Raw genomic sequence first — 6,409 nt, 5'->3', positions numbered from 1 at the left:
GGATTTAGTGAAGAGATGGGTAGAACAGAGACAAAGTAACATGATGACACCAAAGAATATGAAGCTGTGGTTTAAAACAGGAAGTGGCAACACTGAATTCTAGAGAATCACTTTGTGTGTGTGTGTGTGTGTGTGTGTGTGTGTGTATTTCTGTGTGAGTGTATCTCTTTGTGTGTGTGTGTGTGTGTGTGTCTCTCTGTGTGTGTGTGTGTATTTGTGTGTGAGTGTATCTCTGTGTGTGTGTCTGTGTGTTTGTGTATTTGATTTGTGTGTGAGTGTATCTCTGTGTGTGTGTGTGTGTGTGTGTGTGTGTGTGTGTGTGTGTGTGTGTGTGTGTGTGTGTGTGTGTGTGTGTGTGTGTGTGTGTGTGTGTGTGTGTGTTTGTCTGTGTGTTTACAAGATAAACAGCGAAAGTCAATTAAAAAAACAATTTTGCTATTAAATTCATTTCTGAATTTCTTTTTGCGAGTAACATTCCCCTTTACTCCTGGTTACAATAATAGGCTAATCATCTTGACGTGTAGGCTATGCAATTACCAATAGGCAGGTTTCCAATGACTCAGGTTTATTTGATTAAAGCAATGTCGGCAAAGACATCTTTGTGACATGTGTAATGGAAGAAGCCACTGCTCCTAAACCGCCATAAAAAAGCCAGACTACGGTTTGCAACTGCACATGGGGACAAAGATCATACTTTCTGGAGAAATGTCCTCTGGTCTGATAAAATAAAAATAGAACTGTTTGGCCATAATGACCATTGTTATATTTGGAGGATAAAGGGGGATGCTTGCAAGCTGAAGAACACCATCCCAACCGTGAAGCACGGGGTTGGCAGCATCATGTTGTGGGGGTGCTTTGCTGCAGGAGGGACTGGTGCACTTCATAAAATAGATGGCATTATGAGGGAGGAAAATCATGTGGATATATTGAAGCAACATCTCAAGACATCAGTCAGGAAGTTAAAGCTTGGTCGCAAATGGGTCTTCAAACTGGACAATGACCCCAAGCATACTTCCAAAGTTGTGGCAAAATGGCTTAAGGACAACAAAGTCAAGGTATTGGAGTGGCCATCACAAAGTACTGACCTCACTCCTATTGAAAATCTGTGGGCAGAACTGAAAAAGCATGTGCGAGCAAGGAGGCCTACAAACCTGACTCAGTTACACCAGCTCTGTCAGGAGAAATGGGCCAAAATTCACCCAACTTAGTGTGGGAAGCTTGTAGAAGGCCACCTGAAACGTTTGACCCAAGTTAATAATAGATTGTAATGAGGTTTAGCATTGAGTGAGTCATTTGTCCCAAAAAATTAGCTTTAAGGTTTTTTTTAAATATTTAGCACCAACCTATTGCTAGTTACCCATTCTAAAACTGACTGGAGCTCTATGTTAAGTGTCTCTGATATTAATTTTACTGTTGTAGCCGACGTGTATACTGTTGAGTCATCAGTGTACATAGACACACAGGCTTTATTCAAGGTCATTGGAAGGTCATTTGTAAAAACAGAAAACAATAATAGCCCTAGCCGGTTGCCCTGCGGTACACCACACTCAACTGAATTTTCATGAGAGAGCCTTCCATTAACAAAACCCCTCTGTGTTCTATTAGATAGGTAACTCTGTGTTCTATTAGATAGGTAACTCTGTGTTCTATTAGTTAGATAACTCTCAATAAACCCTCTGAGTTCTATTAAATTGGTAACTCTGGGTTCTATTAGATAGGTAACTCTGGGTTCTATTAGATAGGTAACTCTGTGTTCTATTAGATAGGTAACTCTGGGTTCTATTAGATAGATAACTCAGGGTTCTATTAGATTGGTAACTCTGTTCTAATAGATAGGTAACTCTGTGTTCTATTAGATAGGTAACTCTGGGTTCTTTTAGATAGGTAACTCTGTGTTCTATTAGATAGATAACTGTGTGTTCTATTAGATAGGTAACTCTGTGTTCTATTTGATAGGTAACTCTGGGTTCTACTAGATAGGTAACTCTGGGTTCTAATAGATAGGTAACTCTGGGTTCTATTAGATAGGTAACTCTGGGTTCTATGAGATAGGTAACTCTGTGTTCTATTAGATAGATAACTCAGGGTTCTATTAGATAGGTAACTCTGTTCTATTAGATAGGTAACTCTGTGTTCTATTAGATAGGTAACTCTGGGTTCTTTTAGATAGGTAACTCTGTGTTCTATTAGATAGATAACTGTGTGTTCTATTAGATAGGTAACTCTGTGTTCTATTTGATAGGTAAATCTGGGTTCTATTTGATAGGTAACTCTGGGTTCTAATAGATAGGTAACTTTGGGTTCTAGTAGATAGGTAACTCTGGGTTCTATTAGATAGGTAACTCTGGGTTCTATTAGATAGGTAACTCTGGGTTCTAATAGATAGGTAACTCTGTGTTCTATTAGATAGGTAACTCTGTGTTCTATTTGATAGGTAACTCTGGGTTCTATTAGATTGGTAACTCTGTTCTATTAGATAGGTAACTCTGGGTTCTTTTAGATAGGTAACTCTGTGTTCTATTAGATAGATAACTGTGTGTTCTATTAGATAGGTAACTCTGTGTTCTATTTGATAGGTAACTCTGGGTTCTATTAGATAGGTAACTCTGGGTTCTAATAGATAGGTAACTCTGGGTTCTATTAGATAGGTAACTCTGGGTTCTATGAGATAGGTAACTCTGTGTTCTATTAGATAGGTAACTCTGTGTTCTATTTGATAGGTAACTCTGGGTTCTATTAGATAGGTAACTCTGGGTTCTATTAGATAGGTAACTCTGGGTTCTATTAGATAGGTAACTCTGGGTTCTATTAGATAGGTAACTCTGGGTTCTATTAGATAGGTAACTCTGGGATCTAATAGATAGGTAACTCGGGGTTCTAATAGATAGGTAACTCTGGGTTCTAATAGATAGGTAACTCTGGGTTCTATTTGATAGGTAACTCTGTGTTCTATTAGATAGGTAACTCTGTGTTCTATTTGATAGGTAACTCTGTTTTCTATAAGATAGGTAACTCTGTGTTCTATTAGATAGGTAACTCTGTGTTCTATTTGATAGGTAACTCTGTGTTCTATTAGATAGGTAACTCTGGGTTCTATTAGATAGGTAACTCTGTGTTCTGTGAGATAGGTAACTCTGGGTTCTATTAGATAGGTAACTCTCAATCCATAATAAGGTAGACGATGCAAATCCATAACGCCTACGTTTTTTCAGCAATAGATTATGATAAATGACATCAAAAGCTGCACTGAAGTCTGTAAGAACCGACACTGGGGTAGAGAAGCAGGTACGGAGAGTGAACATTTCATTTTGCACCGACATGGAACAGGACAGGAACAGCGTCAGAACCGGTTAACACAATGACATACGACAATTAATGCAGATGCGGGGAACAGAGCTGGGGAACAGACAGAGATAGGGGAGGTAAAGTCCAGGTCAGTGCAATGAATCGCTGATGTGCGTGATGAGGGATGCAGGTGTGCGTAATGATGGTGGCAGGAGTGCGTAGTGCTGGGCAGGGAGGGAGAGCGGTAGCAGGCGTGACAAAGTCTAACAAAACAGCTCCCACAATCTTCTTACCATCAATTTCTTTCAGCCAATCATCAGTCATTTGTGTCAGTACCAAGGATGTTGAGTGCCCTTCCCTATAAGCATGCTGAAAGTCTGTTGTTTGTTTTCTGTCAAAAACCATAGTATTTGATCAAACACAATTTTTTCCAAAAGTTTGCTAAGCATTTGTAACAGGCTGATTGGTCGGCTGTTTGAACCATTAAATGATGCTCTGCTGTTCTTGGGTAGCTGAATGACCTTGGTCTCCCTCCATGTCTGAGGGCACACCGTCTTCTAACCTTCAATTGAAGATGAGGCAAACAGGAGTCAAAATGTATTCTGCTACCAACCTCAGCAAATTTACCATCAAGGTCGTCGGTACCAGGTGGTTTGTCCTTATGTATAGATAGCAAAAACAAATGTCACCTCTTCCATACCCTTTGTGGAAGAGGTGGAACTCAAACTTTGTGGAACTCAAATCTACAGTGCTTGTATTTCATTATTTGGTACATTATGCACGAATATGAAGGCTCAGCATTTGTTGTTTGCATGTCATACCTAAGTTTGCTAGTCTTGTCAACAACAAAGATATTAAAGTGGTTGGCAATATCAAAGGGTTTTGTTATGAACAAGCCATCTGCCTCAATGAAGGATGGAGGCGAGTTTGCTTTTTTCCCTGGAATTTAATTTAAAGTACTCAAGAGTTTTTTACTTTCATTCTTTATATTATTTATGTATGTTCCATAGTATAGTTTCTTATTTTCATTATTTTAGTTACGTAATTTCTCAATTGACTATGTTTGCCAGTCTGCTGTGTTGTCAGACTTATTTGCTTTTCCCTTTGCCTCATCCCACTCAGCCCTACAGTTTTTCAAATCATCATCTATCTCAAATCAAATCAAATTGTATTTGTCACATGCTCCGAATGCTTACTAACAAGCCCTTGACCAAAAATGCAGTTTTAAGAAAGACTTAAGAAAATTACAAAAGTTTAAAAAAATCAAATCAATCAAAAAGTAACACAATACATCTACATAACAATAACGAGGTTATATACTGGGGCAACCAGTACCGAGTCAATGTGGAGGCTATATACTGGGGCTACCGGTACCGATTCAATGTGGAGGCTATATACTGGGGCTACCGGTACCGATTCAATGTGGAGGCTATATACTGGGGCTACCGGTACCGATTCAATGTGGAGGCTATATACTGGGGCTACCGGTACCGAGACAATGTGGAGGCTATATACTGTTGCTACAGGTACCGAGTCAATGTGGAGGCTATATACTGGGGCTACCGGTTCCGAGTCAATGTGGAGGCTGTGTACTGGGGATACCGGTACCGAGTCAATGTGGAGGCTATATACAGGGGCTACCGGTACCGAGTCAATGTGGAGGCTATATACTGGGGCTACCGGTACCGAGTCAATGTGGAGGCTATATACTGGGGATACCAGTACCGAGTCAATGTGGAGGCTATATACTGGGGATACCGGTACCGAGTCAATGTGGAGGCTATATACTGGGGATACCGGTACCGAGTCAATGTGGAGGCTATGTACTGGGGATACCGGTACCGAGTCAATGTGGAGGCTATGTACTGGGGCTACCGGTACCGAGTCAATGTGGAGGCTATATACTGGGGCTACCGGTACCGAGTCAATGTGGAGGCTATATACAGTGAGGGAAAAAAGTATTTGATCCCCTGCTGATTTTGTCCGTTTTGCCCACTGACAAAGAAAGGATCAGTCTATAATTTTAATGGTAGGTTTATTTGAACAGTGAGAGATAGAATAACAACACAAATATCCAGAAAAACGCATGTCAAAAATGTTAGAAATTGATTTGCATTTTATTGAGGGAAATAAGTATTTGACCCCCTCTCAATCAGAAAGATTTCTGGCTCCTAGGTGTCTTTTATACAGGTAATGAGCTGAGATTAGGAGCACACTCTTAAAGGGAGTGCTCCTAACCGCAGCTTGTTACCTGTAAAAAAGACACCTGTTCACAGAAGCAATCAATCAATCAGATTCCAAACTCTCCACCATGCCCAAGACCAAAGAGCTCTCCAAGGATGTCAGGGACAAGATTGTAGACCTACACAAGACCATCGCCAAGCAGCTTGGTGAGAAGGTGACAACAGTTGGTGCGATTATTCGCAAATGGAAGAAACACAAAAGAACTGTCAACATCCCTCGGCCTGGGGCTCCATGCAAGATCTCACCTCGTGGAGTTGCAATGATCATGAGAACGGTGAGGAATCAGCCCAGAACTACACGGAAGGATCTTGTCAATGATCTCAAGGCAGCTGGGACCATAGTCACCAAGAAAACAATTGGTAACACACTACGCCGTGAAGAACTGAAATCCTGCAGCGCCCGCAAGGTCCCCCTGCTCAAGAATACATATACAGGCCCGTCTGAAGTCTGCCAATGAACACCTGAATGACTCAGAGGACAACTGGGGAAAGTGTTGTGGTCAGATGAGACCAAAATGGAGCTCTTTGACATCAACTCAACTCGCCGTGTTTGGAGGAGGAGGAATGCTGCCTATGACCCCAAGAACACCATCTCCACCGTCAAACATGGAGGTGGAAATATTATGCTTTGGGGGTGTTTTTCTGCTAAGGGGACAGGACAACTTCACCGCATCAAAGGGACGATGGACGGGGCCATGTACCGTCAAATCTTGGGTGAGAATCTCCTTCCCTTAGCCAGTGCATTGAAAATTGGTCTTCAATGTTTATTCCCGCATCACAATGACCCAAAACACACGGCCAAGGCAACAAAGGAGTAGCTCAAGAAGAAGCACATTAAGGTCCTGGAGTGGCCTAGCCAGTCTCCAGACCTTAATCCCATA

This window comes from Salmo salar, chromosome ssa15 (genome assembly GCF_905237065.1).
Source record: "Salmo salar chromosome ssa15, Ssal_v3.1, whole genome shotgun sequence".
Taxonomy (NCBI): domain Eukaryota; kingdom Metazoa; phylum Chordata; class Actinopteri; order Salmoniformes; family Salmonidae; genus Salmo; species Salmo salar.
Note: the sequence above shows the minus strand (reverse complement) of the source record.